A 16522-nucleotide genomic window follows, 5' to 3' on the forward strand; every position below is an offset into this window, starting at 1 on the left:
CCCGGACCAGGGCACGAACCCGTGTCCCCTGCATCGGCAGGCGGACTCTCAACCACTGCGCCACCAGGGAAGCCCCATCTCTGGCTTTTTTTTAAAGTTCATTTTGAATCATTGTGGTAAAATACATGCAACATAAACTTTGCCATCTTAACCATGTTTAAGAGCATAGTTCCTTGGTATTAAGTAGAGTCATATTGCTGTGCAACCGTCACCACCATCCATCTCCAGAACTCTTCATCTTGCAAAACTGAAACTCTGCACCCATTAAACAATGACTCCGCATTCCTCTCTCTCCTCAGTCCCTGGCAACCACCATTGGGTATGTGTCCTTTTGTGACGTGCTTATTTCATTCAGCATGATGTCCTCAAGGTTCATCTATGTAGAAGTAGCATGGGTCAGAATTGCCTTCATTTTTAAGGCTGAATAATATGCCACCATATGTATGTACCACATTTATGCATTCATTCATTGATGGACACTTGGGTTGCTTCCACCCCTTTGCTGTTGTGAATGATGCTACTGTGAACATGGGGTAGCTCTGACTTCTTAAGCATGACAGGTCTGTCCTTGTGCCGTACATACAGCATCACATAAAAAACACACCTTTTAGACCCTGAATTCTTACAGCCTCCATCCTGAACCATTTTTCTCCATCCATCTGCTTTCTGTCCTCTTCCAGTCTCCCCAGCATTGATTTGTGACTTGTTTTCTTCACTTAGAACTGCATCTGTGGTTTCTGTCTGCCTTTGTGATTCATACGCATACCCTTGTCTGTGGTTTCGGATCAGTCATGTTACAGGTCCAGTCGGAAGACTTGCTTCTCTACCTCGTGGAGTTTGGGATCTCTTGACAGAATGTCTCCCCCTCCTCGTCCCCCTCTACTTTCTCCACCCCACCAGGCTTTTCTCTTCCGCTTTGCCAGCTATTCCCATTGGAGAAGGGAGGCTCCGCTGGCAGCAGCCCTCCCATGCTCTGTTCAGAGTTAAATCCCCCTTCCTTACCCTTGGACCCTACTACTCCTCCTTCCCCCATTTCCCATGATTGCGAGGCCTTGGAGAAATGAAAAGTGACCTCTTGAACTAGAGACAGTTGCAAAATATAGCCACCACTCCTAACAGCCCTTGTTAGTAGATTGGGTGGGAGAGTGGCTAGTTTCACATCTGTCCTGACTGGGGCCATCCTACTTCTCCCCTGTCATGTGCCGTCTGTCCCTGCAGCACTGTCTTTTTTTAAAAAAAATTTTTGTTGGAGTATAGTTGATTTGCAATGTTGTGTTAGTTTCAGGTGTACAGCAAAGTGAATTAGTTATACATATAGCCGCTCTTTTTTAGATTCTTTTCCCATAAGGGCACACAGTGTTGAGTAGAGTTCCTTGTGCTATACAGCAGGTTCTTATTAGTTATCTATTTTATATATAGTAATGTGGATGGACCTAGAGATTGTCGTACTGAGTGAAGTAAGTCAGACACAGAAAGACAAATATCATATGATATCACTTATATGTGGAATCTAAAAAAAGGGTACAAATGAACGTATTTACAAAACAGAAGTAAAGTCACAGATGTAGAAAACAAGCTCATGGTTACCAAGGGTTAAGCGGGGGAGGGATAAATTGGGGGATTGGAACTGACATATAAGCACTGTCTTTTCACTCTAAACCTGGACACTTAGGTTGCTTCCATTGGAGTGCATGTGTTTTTTGAAACTTAGTGATTTTTGTTTTATTCAGATATGTACCCACGAGTGGAATATTTGAGTCATATGGTAGTTCTATTTTTAGTTTTTTGAGAATCCTCCACAGTGGCTGCACCAGCTTACATTACCACCAACAGTGTATGAGGGTTCCCTTTTCTCCAAATCCTTGCCAACATTTGTTATTTGTATTCTTTTTGATGATAGCCATTCTGACCAGTTGTACACCAAATTTTGTAATGCAACTGATGGACATACAGCAAGGAAGCATCTGAAGCGTTGACTCACTGCATCAAATCTTTAACATCAGTGAGTGGTTAATGAGATTTTTCTACTGTCTGTGATATTGTGCAAGAGTTTTCAAACACATTTTTTTTTTTTTTTTTTTTTTTTTTTTTTTTTTTTTTTTTTTTTGCAGTACGCGGGCCTCTCACTGCTGTGGCCCCTCCCGTTGCGGAGCACAGGCTCCGGACGCGCAGGCTCAGCGGCCACGGCTCACGGGCCCAGCCGCTCCGCGGCACGTGGGATCCTCCCGGACCGGGGCGCGAACCCGGTTCCCCTGCATCGGCAGGCGGACGCGCAACCACTGCGCCACCAGGGAAGCCCTCAAACACATTTTTAAAAGTCTGGGCAACTTAGTTGGAATCATCTCGAATGTTATCCTCACTCCGAGACACAGTGATTGTGACAGCTGGCCCCTGCACAAGAGGGAACACAACAATGGCACAAAAATTATTCGAGACTGATTATACCCCAAGTCCTCATCATTTAACATTTTCTCTCTATGGAGAGGGTCTTTGGTTTGTTGCTTTCTCAACTAATGAACCAGCTTCCTGTCTCCTGTTTCACATTTGACAAATTGTTTTCAGAGAAAAATCCTATCTGCAGTTTCTTGGGGGAACTTCAAGGCAGCCCAGATTTTTCCTGGATGAGTTATAGGGTGGGTTGATGCAGAAAGAATTGCCCCATGAGGTCTCCACCAAGCCCCATCTTGCTGTGGGTTCTAATGAACTCCTGCATGCCCTGCCACGTATCCTATAGGACACAGCTGGTCTTCTGTAATCCTTACCTAAGAGCTTCACTTATTTGCTCTGGCATCATGGAATCTTTCTGTTTACCTGGCAGTGCTGGACTGACCTTGTTGATGCTGCTTCTCTATCATCTCTCTACCAGTATCTTGTTTGTTTTAGTAGGTAAATAATAAATGGGGAGTTTGAGGAAATTATGGATGTTTCATTCACTTGGTAACATAAATGAGGCTGTGAACAAGTCTCCTTTCAGAACTTCCAAAGTATTTTTGATCCTGCTCAGATCAAAAATATCTGGCTATATTTTATTGGCTTGGTGTGGCTTTCCAGTGAGGTAGACCTGGGTTCAAATCCCAACTCCACCACTTATTAGTTATATGGCCTTGGGAAACTTATTTAACCTCTTTGTTTTTTCCTTTTTTTCCTTCCTTCAGGAATAAAAAAAAAAAATCAGAAAAGTACAAGGAAAAATACAATAAATTCCCATACTCCCACCACTCAGAATTAACTATTTATATTTGAATATGTCTTCTTTTAGTCATTCCTGTCCCCCCGCCATGCTTAGGAGAAAATTACCCTGATAATATATGTGTACACTCTCCTTTTACTTCCCATTTCTTGGGGAATAATGTTTACCTTGTTGGGTTAAAATGAGATAAGATCATTAAACACCTAGCCCAGTGCCTGATCCATAGCAGACAGCTGGTACATGGTAGTTGTTACTTATTTTTCTCCTCCCATGCTTACTTTTCTCTTGGTACATCTGCATTAGAAAATTTAGTACTGGAAAATTGACAAACTTTGAAAAATTATTTTTTTGACAAACTCTTTCTCCTTCTAGGGTGTATTTGTAACCCCCAACCCCAACTCGAGGAATTGATGTTGATACATGTAGAAATGGATAGACTACACCATACAAATTATTTATATGGCAAATAATAAAAATACATTGAAAGACCAGAACTTTCTGATGAATGATGGACTACATTTGGGAAACCCTTTAAAACAAAATGATTGGGCTTCCCTGGTGGCACAGTGGTTGCGCGTCCGCCTGCCGATGCAGGGGAACCGGGTTCGCGCCCCGGTCTGGGAGGATCCCACATGCCGCGGAGCGGCTGGGCCCGTGAGCCATGGCCGCTGAGCCTGCGCGTCCGGAGCCTGTGCTCCGCAACGGGAGAGGCCACAACAGAGGGAGGCCCGCATACCACAAAAAAAAAAAAAAAAAGATTGAACCAAATTTTAGAAAACTGCATGCATTATTTAAAAAAGCTGTAATATTGGAGGAATAGAAAGATTGAGAAGAAATTTGCTTACTTAAACTCTGCTGTGAAAGATTGATTTCTTCCCTGTAGTGATCTTGCAAAGCAAGAGGCTGTTGGGTAATTGATGCTGGGGCTTTATTAATTTATGAAGAGCAGGGAAGGATTAGCTTGTCTGTACTGAAGTGAATTCTCCCCAAGTAACGTGTTTAAAAAAAAAATCAAGATGATGAGAAATGGAAACAGTTTGTTAATTTAAATGGATGTTCCCTTTTATGGGCTTCCTAGACTGGTTTTGCACTAAAATCTCTGCCCAAATGGAAGGTAACATAATTAAAGAGCAAAGATGCTTGAGTGACCAGATGGCATCATTTATAATCTACAATGTTGATGTATAATCTTAAAATATTTTTCCTTTAAAAAAATATTCTGAGTGCCTTTAATACTATATATTTTTGGCACAATAAAGTCATTTACTATAAGAACTTACTGTAAGACAGACAGCATAAGTGCTTTCTCTGTATCATTCAATCCTTAGAATAACCCTTATGAAGTAGATAGTTTTCCCATTTTATGGATGAGGAAACTGAGATAATTAACTTAGCCACGTTTAGATAGTTATTGAGTGGCGGAACCAGGTTTCAAATCCAGGTAGCTGGTTCTAGAGTCTGATTTTAGCTGCTATACTATGCTGACTGCCATTATATCTAGAATTTCAGGAGCGTCTTTCACCCGATGAGTAGAGCAACTATGTGATATTTGAGCATCTTATATTTTGGAAACTTGTCAGGGAGACTCAGAATAGTGATTGTGGATTTTTTGGGTGTACATTGCATAAATGTCAGTCAAAATAACTTTTCATAAACACATCTGCTAATTTCTCTTGTAGTTGACTAAAAAGCCCTTTTTTTTTTTTTTTTTTTTTTTTTTTTTTTTGTTAAAAAGATGACAGTACCTAAAGCAACACCTGGACCTCCCCCATTGCACCCTCCAAGGTTTCCCTCATTAAAACACTGGCCCAGAAATCAATGTCTCTTTTGCAATCAACTGAGAAACTGGAAAAAAAATATTATCCTCAAAGGTTTTGTGCAAATCCTTTGACACCAGCTTGAATGCCCTCATATTTACCTTCAAAGGAAGGTCCCCATAAACGCTCCTCCCAGGTGATGGGGCTCTGAGCAGTTCTCTGGTATACTGCTACCAGTAATTCCCTTAGATAGCCAAGGGGAAACTAAAATTAAAATTAATGGAAAACCTTACCAAATTCTGGGAGATACTGAAGTTACAGTTAAAAATATGGCCAGACAGAAATGTGGGTTGCACTGCATTTATGGCAAGGGCCCTACCAATCCACTGCCAGCCCTCAGTAGGGTTGCCAAAGTCTTTCTTTTATTTTTGGCTCTCTTCAGGAGTGGCTCTACATCTTGGGAGGCTTGTATCCTTTGCACCCTCTTTTGGGACCCCTCTTGCATCTAAGGGGGTTGTTCAGTACTGCCAGAAATATTTACTACTTTAGCTGAAACCTGACAAAATATTTGAAAACATTTTTTTTAAGTAGCTCTATGGACAGAAGTTGGCAAAACTGGAAGCTGATCTTCAGAGTCGGACAGGAACTTTGTTAGGCCTCCTCACCTAAGGTAAATGTGCCAGGGTGGGGCGTGGGGGGCATTCCAAAGACAAAGCTCTAAATCTAGAACATAAGGATCTTTTGATTTCCATTCTAGTTGAAGATCTTCTCCCGTATATAAAGAAGTAAATTTAAGATAATGCAGTTGGATGAATGGGTCAGTCCTTTTGAAGTCATTTAGGTTGAAACCCAATTCTTTGAGGAATTAAAAACAGCTGTCCATGTCTTACACATCAAGTGTTTATAGGATCAGAGATGTGTGGCTCAGAAACAATTCAAAGCCCACATATACTTATTTATTTATTTATTTATTTTGCGGTACGCGGGCCTCTCACTGCTGTGGCCTCTCTCCTTGCAGAGCACAGGCTCCGGACGCGCAGGCTCAGCGGCCATGGCTCACGGGCCTAGCCGCTCCACGGCATGTGGGATCCTCCCGGACCGGGGCACCAACCCGTGTCCCCTGCATCGGCAGGCGGACTCCCAACCACTGCACCACCAGGGAAGCCCCAAAAGCTGTTTTTTAATGAGTGGGAAGGTCTAGCTCTCTTCTTGACGTGATGAGTTTATGATGTTATTGTTCATGTTCATGTACTGAGTGTTGAAAGTGTATGAGCCCCATGCTGGCTGCAGGCAGGGAAGGGGAGAGATCCAACAATGAAGAAGTCTTAGTCCTGGTGCTCAAAGCAGTTTATGATCTATTGAGAAGCCTATAAATAATTCAAGGGCATGGATGAATCAGACGTGGGGGTGGGAGAAGTGTGGCATCTGAAATACAGGTGTTAATGCGGGTACCATTTAAAAATGTCCAGTCAGCAAGATCCCAACCTGATACTCTTTGTGTCATAGATGCAATTAAAAAATTTTACTGAGTCCCTACTGTATTTCAGGCCCTGTGCAAGAAAATTATTGTGTATTTTCCTAAAACACACTGTGGTACTTAGTTTTCAAGTATTAGGAAGGTTTAAAGTTTAGAGAAACCAGGGTTAACTTTATGTAGCCATAATCTATTCCCTCCTTAGGAGCTGGTGTATCTGATTGAGGCTGGTGTTAGCCCAGAGTGACATACTGCCAAGTGACGCTCTGTGGTAAGCTGGGACTAAAAGATGGTGGTAATTCAAGGTGCCAGTGCTGCTATTTTAAGTACATGAGTATATAATAGGCCACACTCGTATTGTTTCTCGAAGAGAAGGAGTATGTCGGAAGTATATTTATTAAAAGCATCTGCTTTCTTAGGAGTTTTTCTCTAGTACCAAAACTTTAAGTTGACTTGCAAAAACTAGAACACATGTATGACCATTTTTAAGACTACACTGGTGAATTCCTGTATCTATGGAGGTAAAGATAAAAGTGGCTATAAGTCACCAGATATGCTACCCTTTGAAATGCTGAGGGCTGTATTGACTGACATACCATAAAATTTCTCTTACCTCCAAGTATCTGTCACCCGTGTAATTCAGGAGACATGCATTTTCCTTTTAATATAGTTCCTAAGGTGATTTGCAGTTCCTTTCTAACACCTGTCCTGGACTCTCAGACAATGAGAATAATAATATAAAGGTAATGTAAGATTTTTAGTAAATACATAAAAATTCAGTTTGTTCAGAATTCTCTTTTTAAGTAAAGAAAGTATAATGGTACATTTAAAAAAATGTCCTTAATAAGGATTGACGCCAACTGGATATCTTCTGCTTAAACTTCAGTTTACCTGAAACTATAACAATCCAAACTGTATTCTCCCAGCATTATAGTTGGTCAGGATTTGTATTGGATTGAGGAAATCTTACAGAGTAAGAGACCTGAATATCAGTTCAGTTGCTTTCAGAGAATCATAGCGTTGGAAGCTCTTTTTACTGATAACTGATGCTTGAACCTCACCTCATTTTAAATGCCCTTTCACAGCACTCCTGACTGCTGGGCTTGCAGTCTTTGCCTGAGAACTCCAAAGAAAGGACATTTATGATCTCCTGAGGCCGTTTTACTACAGTTATAGTGTCCTTAAATTTTGATGTCTGCCTCTCTATAACCCCATTTAGCAGTTCTGATTTTGCACTTTTGAGTGAACATGAAGCTAAACTCAGTTTTCCTCCCATTGAGTGAGGGCACCAGGGTAAGAAAGCAAAAGAGGAGCATCTGGTGAGGACCTCAGTGGGGGTGTTCTGGCCAGGCAGACTTTCCCTGTGGGTCAGGTCCTGATCCTGTGCTGGGCAGACTTCTGGATAGACTGCGAGCAGGCCATTTTAACCTTTATCTTGTACAATTATCAACAAACACTAAGGAGGACATCCCAGTGAAAATGTATTGAGTGCCTGCTTTGTACCACTACTGTGTTAGAATCTTGACTTTCATTATGCCACTTAATTCTCACAAGTACTCAGGTAAGTATTGTTAATTCTCAAGATGAGGAAACTGAAACGCAGAAATTTTAAGTAACTTGCCCAAGGGCATAGAGCTAGTAAGTATGGACGTTGGCATTCTAATCTCGGTCTCCCCGCCACGTGGGCAGGCCCTTTCTGATACACCACATTGCCTCCTGAGGCCTTATCAGGTGCAGCTTTTACGAGCTCCCTCATCAGTTCACATGTTCTGCAGTCTTCTCTTCTGAATGAATCCATCTGGGAGATCTAAGGCTCTCAGGCCAGCCAAGCCAACATTCATGTTAATTCGAATCTCTCTCCTCTTCCTGATACCTCTCTAGTCTTACCATCAAAGTTAAGCATATTATTTTCAAAGGTATCACCTTTTTTTCTCTTTAGGAACATATATTTCTAAGCCAAACTGATCTGCATCAATAGGTATGAGAAACCTCTCCTTTCATATCCCTCTACTGGGTCAAAAAGGCTCTCAGAATGGCTTAGTATAAAGGTTGGGAAATCTTAGCTAAATAGTCAGTTGTGACCAGGTTGAACAATGATTTCATCTTCTAAAGTGATGGGTCTCAGTCTTCCAGACTGAGATCCACTCCTGCTGTTCAGGTAAAAGGCTGAATATCATAATTATGAGAAGAGCACAGATGAGCTTGGTCTTTGGCCTGCTTTCAGGTGAAATTTAATAGTTCAATAAAATGAAGCCCTGGGAAAACATTGGAATGTATGATACATAGGAGGAGGTAGAGATAATGGTATCCCTCCAAGTACTTACATAGTATTTAATTAATTATTTTTTAATTGAATTATCGTTGATATACAATGTTTATAAGTTACAGATGTACAATATAGTGTTTCACAATTTTTAAAGGTTATACTCCATTTATAATTATTGTGTTTGCTATAATCACACTCCCTGACTTCAGACTATACTATAAAGCTACAGTAAACAAAACAGTATGGTGCTGGGAAAACTGGACAGCTACATGTAAAACAATGAAATTAGAACATTCTCTAACATCATGTACAAAAATAAATAAAGCCTAAATGTAAGACTGGATACCATAAAACTCCTAGGGGAAAACTTAGGTAGAACACTCTTTGACAAAAATTGTAGCAATATTTTTTTTGCATAGTATTTTATTTTTTAATTTTTTTTAACGTTTTTATTGGAGTATAATTGCTTTACAATGATGTGTTAGTTTCTGCTTTATAACAAAGTGAATCAGTTATACATATACATATATCCCCGTATCTCTTCCCTCTTGCATCTCCCTCCCTCCCACCCTCCCTATCCCACCCTTCTAGCTGGTCACAAAGCACCGAGCTGATCTCCCTGTGCTATGCGACTGCTTCCCACTAACTAACTATTTCACATTTGGTAGTGTATATATGTCCATATATACGCTACCACTCTCTCACTTTGTCCCAGTTTACCCTTCCCCCTCCCTGTGTCCTCAAGTCCATTCTCTAGTAGGTCTGTGTCTTTATTCCCATCTTGCCCCTAGGTTCTTCATGACCATTTCTCCCTCCCTCCCACCCTCCCTATCCCACCCCTCTCGGTGGTCACAAAGCACAGAGGTGATCTCCCTGTGCTATGCGGCAGCTTCCCACTAGCTATCTAATTTACATTTGGTAGTGTATATATGTCCCTGCCACTCTCTCACTTCGTCACAGCTTACCCTTCCCCCTCCCCATGTCCTCAAGTCCATGCTCTAGTAGGTCTGTGTTTTATTCCCGTCCTACCACTAATCTCTTCATGACATTTTTTTTTCTTAGATTCCATATATATGTGTTAGCATACGGTATTTGTTTTTCTCCTTCTGACTTACTTCACTCTGTATGACAGACTTTAGGTCCATCCACCTCACTACAAATAACTCAATTTTGTTTCTTTTTATGGCTGAGTAATATTCTATTGTATATATGTGCCTCATCTTCTTTATCCATTCATCTGTTGATGGACACTTAGGTTGCTTCCATGTCCTGGCTATTGTAAATAGAGCTGCAATGAACATTGTGGTACATGACTCTTTTTGAATTATGGTTTTCTCAGGGTATATGCCCAGTAGTGGGATTGCTGGGTCATATGGTAGTTCTAGTTTCAGTTTTTTAAGGAACTTCCATACTGTTCTCCATAGTGGCTGTATCAATTTACATTCCCACCAACAGTGTATGAGGGTTCCCTTTTCTCCACACCCTCTCCAGCATTTATTGTTTGTACATTTTTTGATAATGGCCATTCTGACTGGTGTGAGATGATGTCGCATTGTAGTTTTGATTTTGCATAGTATTTTAAATGAACCTTTCACACTGTCCTATCACTACCCACTTTGTCTGTCCCTCATTAAACTATAAGCTTCTTGAGGGTAGGGAACATACTGAATTCATAATTTTATTCCCCACAGGCCATAGCACAATGCCTTTCCCACAGCAGTTGAGGAATAAATGTTTATTTCACTAATGAATGAATGAATAAAAGAAATAAGAAGATGTCTTATGTGGGCAACATAAACCTACCTCAAGTGGTGCTGAATCAGTTTTAGTTATTCTGAAGCAAGAGAATACTTCCTAGAAAATAGAAAATCTTGGGTTAGCTATGCATCTGAAGTTACATGGACCTGGATGCAGGGTTTTACATGTATTTCCACTATGGTACTGTGAAATGGGACTTCACTCCAGCTAGGAATTAAATTTTTATATTAGATAAGTTTTGAATTTAAAACTTTCTGGCCTGTAAATAAAACCAGTTATTCTTAAAATACTTCATCCAAAATATTTGAGTGTGCTTGAGGGGGAATGTTAAGAGTGGTTTTGGTTTTTGAAAAACTGATTAAAATGAATGATTAACTGATTATCTGATTAAAATGAATGGTCCTGAGAAAGCATAAGCAGGGAGTATTGGGAGGTAGAAGACGGTGCTGAATGTGATTTGGTATTGGAATGTCAAAGCTTCTCTGTTCCACGCTGGACAGAATCCTTTCTCTGTGATAAACACAATACAAAAGCTACACCTGATTGTCTTCAAGGATGCCTGTACTTAAGTAGAGAAATAGGTTTTTATGACTAAGAAGGGAAACCATACAAAAAGAAAACAAAATGTCCCATGTACGTCATGTGATGTGTCAGATAATTGTAAGGTTTTTCCTTTCCCCTTGGTTTCTTCCTGCTGCCGCGCTTCTCCCTCTTTCATGAGGGAAAGTGGTTATGATGCTCGTCTCCATGAGCTCATAGTTTTGTGGGTTCCATCCTGGATAATGAGTTGAAGGAACTGCTTATTAAGGCCCTACTCTTTTTTTTTTTTTTTTGGCGGCACGCGGGCCTCTCACTGTTGCGGCCTCTCCCGTTGCGGAGCACAGGCTCCGGACGCGCAGGCTCAGCGGCCATGGCTCACGGGGCCAGCCGCTCCGCGGCACGTGGGATCTTCCTGGACCGGGGCACGAACCCGTGTCCCTTGCATCGGCAGGCGTACTCTCAACCACTGCGCCGCCAGGGAAGCCCTAAGGCCCTACTCTTAAGTACTGAGGAGAGTGTTAGCTTCTTATGTGACTGATCACAGTTTACCATCCGTTTAGGAGATTTTACTTTTCCTATTTAGGAGTTGCTCACAGACCTTCAGAAATTGTGGGGAGAGTAGAGAGGAGAAGAGTGACTTTTATGCCACCAGACCACTACCCTTTTCACTAGCACAAGTGCAAAGACGTACCATCTCCTGTCCGATGGGAGACAGTGCTGGGCCTGATGTTCGGTACAATCTCTTCTGACCCTTTGAGACTTGTGGGTTGGAGAACAGCTGCCAGGGGCCTCTGAAGTGTGAGGATGAGTTCCAGGCTCACCTTCTCAGAGCAGACCAGCTCCCTGTCTTTTCTCTCTCTGCTGCAGGTTTCTAGAGCTTTTTCTCTTGATAACTCACCACTAGCTCTGTTCAGTTCCTGAAGATAAACACATAGGCCCTTTGTATTTTAAGATTTTACTGTTAAACGAAAGTAACATCATTAGGAAACCACAGGAATCCCAGACCTGATTCCCTTCTGGAAGCCCCGTGGGACATAGCTTTTATTTATGCTGGACTTGCTTTTTCTTCTGGCTTGTCCCCTTTCTCCATTAAAGGAATAGTTTGCTCTCAAGGAAGCCTCACTGCCAGCACATAAGCCTGAAGATGCAGGGGTAGCTGAATGATCCCTACTTCCTTGTTTTGGCCTGGGAGCTTAGATCTCTGGGGATGTACCATGGGTATTGGACTCTCTGAGACATTCAGAGTATTTCCTCAAAGCACTCATTTTCTTTAGCAAGCCAGTAACAGATTCTCATCCGATGTGAAGTTTTCCTTTTCCCAAATTCAGCTTAAATCATAACTGCTCTGGACCATGCCAAGGTATGATTTGCCCAAATGTGAATTCATTGATATTATTTGATTAGTAAAAATCACCCAGTGAAGAGTGATGGTAAGTTGGCTTTAGCTGGAAATCTCACCAGCTGAGATCCTCAAGCAGAGCTCATGCTGGCATTGTTTCCTCTGCAGGTTGACTTCAGATGACATCTTTTGCTTTTGGAAAACAATATTCCAGACACGAATAAGAAACTATGAGTCATACAATAAATATAATGCTAGGCTTGTGCCATGGCTAGAGCATTGTATTTTAGTGCTTAATTATCTGTTTGCTACGAAAGTTGGTAGTCTTGGCTTTCCTCTCCAATGTAAACAAAATAATATTATTGAATTCCTTCATTATGTTTTGCTTTAATAGTAGAAACTCTTAAATTTTTTTTTGTGAGTTTCAACTTCTATGTAGTTTAGAATGGGAAGTTTTCAAAAAAGCTTTTTTTTTTTTAAAGTCAGTTTTTCCTTGTAATAAATCTGAGTGAAATAGAATTTTTATCTTGAAAGTAAACAAGCCCCTGTCACTAATAGTAAGAAAAATGCTGTAACTGAAGAATTTCAGAGACAGGCCTTTTTGTCAGCCATGACACATCTGGGTGGGTTGGCAATCTAGGGTCTACACTTCAGCTTTGGCAGCCCAGAAATTTGATTTCTCCAACTCACTGAGAGTTGAGCCAACTCAGGGACATTGACCACTGTTAACTGGTCAGCATGTCCTCTCCTCAGCGGCAAAGTCTCTATGGGAAGCCAAATGACAATCAAAAGTTTGCTTGGTGAGCAGGGAGTTTGAGCCAAAGAGTGTGGGATGGTCTGAGTGGTGGATGTCAGCCAGGCCTGTTCGTCCTCCTTTCTACCCCAGACGCAGTGTTGTAAAGCAGAGCCCATTGATCCTCCTCTTGGCCGGCGAGGCTGTCTTTCCTGCTGGCCCACTGCTAAAACTGAGCATAAACAGCCTTTCTTGTTAAAAGAGAACATGAACCCTCTATGGTTTGAGAAGATGAGAGCTCTGGAAGACGATACTGTGCATACACTTACCACCTTGGTCTGGATTTTCCCTCTCCTTCCAGTTTTCTTCCTTTAACTATGGGTGTTCATCACCATCTTCACCCAGGGGTCTGTGTTGCCCTCTAAAAAACTGTCCAAAGCCAAACATCAGATATCTTTCAATTATCGTTCTCAGGCTGGAGCAGTCAAGGGACATTCAGAGAAAGCTGAAGGAGAACAAACATGTACTGAAACTATAAGCATCAGGCTGAATAAGTGTAGATTTCTGTACCTGAGATTGGTGTGAAATGTTGGGAAATCTAAGCCAAACTGTTCATCACAACCAGGTTCAACAATGATTTTATCTTCTAAAGTGATGAGGCAGTGATGCCTGTTTCAAGGCATCTTTATCTCAGTCAGGTGGGCATAACTGAATAGCTTCTATATCCCTATCAGCTGGCTTTACTTTTGCAGATGACAAATGTCATTTTAACAGATTTTTGTATGTGAAATGTATATTTCATGCTTAGTGTTATATCATTTCTGACATTGTCCTCAAATTCTGAGGGCAATTACAAAGTCCAGAATGTGCTGATTACAAAATAAGTGTGCCAGAGTCATGTGAAGGACTTCTTTTTTAGTTCTTTCAGAATATCATTAGAAATGCATTTTTTAAAAAGTTAATACTTTCAATCAATAGCAGCCATTGTTTTTTAAAAATTTATTTATATGTAAGTATAGTTGATTTACAATGTTGTATTAGTTTCTGGTGTACAACAGAGTATAATATATATTATATATAATACATAAGATTATGGTTTATTACAAGATATTGAATATAGTTCCCTGTGTTATACAGTGGAACCTTGTTTCATTTGTCTGCTGATCTGCTTTGGTGATTTCCATTATTCTATCTTCCAGATCACTTATTTGTTCTTCTGCATTATTTAGTCTGCTATTTATTGCCTTTAGTTCAGTTTTTATCTCAGCAATTGAGATGTCTAATTTTGATTGGTTCCTCTTTAGAGTTTCTAGTTCCTTGTTGCAGAGATCTGCATTTCTACAGATAGTCTTTCTTAACTCAGTATTGTTTCTGGTGTACAACAGAGTAATTCAGTTATATATATATACATATTCTTTTTCATATTTTTTTCTATTGTGGTTTATTACAGGATATTGATTATAGTTCCCTGTGCTATACAGTAGGACCTTGTTGTTTATCCATTCTGTATATAATAGTTTGCCTCTGCTGACCCCAAACTCCCAGTCCATCCCTCCCTCACCCCCTCCCCCTTGGCCACCATCAGTCTGCTCTCTATGTCCGTGTGAATTGGAACTTTCAAATGAGCAAATAAGTTCATAAGTTCATTTGTGTCATGTTTTAGATTCCACATATAAATGATATCATATGGTATTTGTCTTTCTCTTTCTGACTTACTTCACTTAGTATGATAATCTGTAGGTCCAACCATGTTGCTGCAAATGGCAAAAATTTCATTCTTTTTCATGGGTGAATAGTATTCCATTGTATATATGTCACATCTTCTTTATCCATTCATCTGTTGATTAGTAGTCGTTGTTTTTGATGCTCACAGTGTTCCATCTTTGGCCAATAGTATCCTGTTTGTGTGGCTCTCATGTCTTTTTGACATGACCCCATTAGTCTTGGAGCACTTCCTTCCTTCCTGAATTCATCAATATATTTCAGGCTCATCTTGTACTTTTTCTGGCCCAGATCTGGAATCAGTTGCACCTCAAAGGAGCCCTGGTTCCTTTTAGTGGGGAACGGTTTTTAGAGACCACATCCTGAGTGCTGGGGGTGTTCACTGCTGCTGGGTTGTCCTTAGTTCTAAACCTATTCAGTGGCTTTATATGTATTTTTGAAAAGAAAAAAGATGAGTTCATACTATTATTTCCATTTAAAATATACTATTGCAGGATTAAAAAAACTTAATTTCTTTGGTTGCACACTTGTATTTTTCTGTTACACTGAAAACATCTTGGTTTCTTTTGACCTTAACATATTTATTTTTTCATTAAGAAAACACGTAGACTTTAATATTCGAGTAAGAAATTCACAGAAAATATCATATAACTGCTTAGTTAACATACCAAAAAAAGTTCAACTGCACTACTAATAAAAATGCCAATAAAAACAACAAAATGACAGTTCTTTTTATCAAAGCAGCAAGTGTTTAAATGATAATACTGAGAGCTGTTGAAGATGGAGGATGAAAAGGTGTCAACCAGAGACTAAACTGGTACAATCCTTTACGATTTAATTTAGCAATATATGTCATATAGATGATTATGCCTTTAGATCCAATAACCCCACTGTGGAAATTCATTTTAGGTGTTCAAAAATCTAGTAAAGCTTAGTCAACAAAGATATCCATCACAGCGTTACTTAGTGAAACATTTAAAATCACCCCAAATTAGCAGACTGATTATGATGTTAACATAATTATTTAGGTTATCCTATAGTGTACATAAGAATTAATAAATAACACCAATATTATTAATAACAGTAATGCTACTGAATGACATTTAAGATTTCTTTGCAGCTCTTTTTGCCCTTGGAGTCTTTACCACCATTGATATACAGGCATAACACTACACTCTAAAACAACTTACTCATTTTTTCTGTGTTCTTATGCCATCAACAGGATTTCTAGTTAGGTTCATTTGTTTCCATTCATTTTCAAATTTTAGGGTTTTCTTTTTGCTTGATTTATTAATATTATTAATATAAGATGTTATTCCAGAGTCAAAACTACATAAGGCACATCTAGAGAAACCTGTTTTCTATTCCTCTCTTCTACACTGTTCCCTTCCACATAAATACTTTTTAGTTTTTTTTAATCCATCTGGTGTTCCTTCTCTAAATATTAGCATATACAAATACCTTTGTATTTCCCTCCATATCCTTTCCTTTCTTATGACTTATTCATCTTTATGATTAATATCCATTGGTGAATATCGTAGTTTAAGAATGATTTTTTTTTTAAAAAGTAATTATCACTAACCGTTCTGCCTACTGCAGTCTGGCTGGAGAGACGGGGAAAGCACTTAAAAAACAACCCAACAACCCTGCTTTTTTTTTTTTTTTTTTTTGCGGTACGCGGGCCTCTCGCTGTTGTGGCTTCTCCCGTTGCGGAGCACAGGCTCCGGAAGCACAGGCTCAGCG

At 40.1% G+C, this 16522-nt stretch overlaps 1 protein-coding gene across 1 annotated transcript in view; it reads left to right on the forward strand.

Annotated features, from left to right (window-relative positions):
- The window catches only part of TBC1D30 (TBC1 domain family member 30), a 91949-nt gene that overhangs the window by 30477 nt on the left and 44950 nt on the right, over positions 1 to 16522 (forward strand). The window lies entirely within an intron of this gene.

Source organism: Physeter macrocephalus, chromosome 6, assembly GCF_002837175.3.
Source record: "Physeter macrocephalus isolate SW-GA chromosome 6, ASM283717v5, whole genome shotgun sequence".
Taxonomy (NCBI): Eukaryota; Metazoa; Chordata; class Mammalia; order Artiodactyla; family Physeteridae; genus Physeter; species Physeter macrocephalus.